Genomic DNA, 1,169 nt, shown 5'->3' on the forward strand with positions numbered 1-1,169 from the left:
TATATTTAGTTATTTATCAATATTAAAGCCGTTGATAATATTAAAAATTAATTTTTTTAATAATTAGTTTTATATCGACGATCTAACCGTCGATAAAATTAATTTTTTAAAATTAATTTTTCTAATTTTAATTACATCTATTTTTTATATTAACTATATCTTTTAGTACCTGTTATATTGTTTAATAAAATATTAATAAAACACATTTAAACAAATTTTTAATATAAATAATAAATAGTACATTAGTCATAACTTTTTAAGTAATAAAGTATATTATTCATACACAAATCAGTGATAAATAATACAAATAAGTACTACATACGAACTACACTTATAATCATCATCTAGACTATTATCATCACAATAATGAACATCTTGGTCCTCTCGGTCACAAGGCATTTGCTAGTAAGTGGTGGTCGTAGCGAAAGATGCACAGAATGTGGAAGAGGTGGAGGAGGAGGAGGCAAGTCCGATGTATTGTTGGAAGAGCCACTCTTCATTTGATGCATGTAAAAGGTGAACATCTAGTTCAACTAGGGGATCATCCCGTTGAAATGTGCAGTGATGCAGGCAATCTCTCCCTCCTGTCTTTGATGATGCTGCTCCCTCTTTTTCTGCTCTTGCTGGTAACGAGTCTGTAGCTCCCAATAAACATTATTCCATCTACTGTGTCAACTCCTGGTTGAGCAAGGTAACCTACTCCCTGATATCCGTTCCCATCGATCGATTTCCAGTTGAGAAGTCATCAGCATCCAAGAACTGTATATATGGTAGAGATATGTCTGATCCCCTTTACTCTCCCCTCTTGTGACCGCCGACTGTCTAGGACAATTTCATCCTCTGAAATCCGAGGGACGACTCTAGACTGCCCTCATCAATATGTGATTGATGTTCCTTGAGGGCGTTCGCTAACTCCTCTTCGAAGAGATGCTAAACAAACGATGGTCAAGTTTTAGTTATTAAACTATATATATATACTTTATTAGAATAAAGGTAAGACTCATGAAAACTTGTGTGGGTCTCTTTTGAGCATCTGTCGACTGATGCATGAGCATCATAGTTGTTTATTTTAGTTATTTTTCATAGAATAATCATGAATCTTGCTCATTAATGAAGTGTTTTTGTAGATAATTCTCATTTGTCATTGCATGCAAAGAATCATTAAACAT

This window comes from Arachis ipaensis, chromosome B05, assembly GCF_000816755.2.
Source record: "Arachis ipaensis cultivar K30076 chromosome B05, Araip1.1, whole genome shotgun sequence".
Classification (NCBI taxonomy): Eukaryota; Viridiplantae; Streptophyta; class Magnoliopsida; order Fabales; family Fabaceae; genus Arachis; species Arachis ipaensis.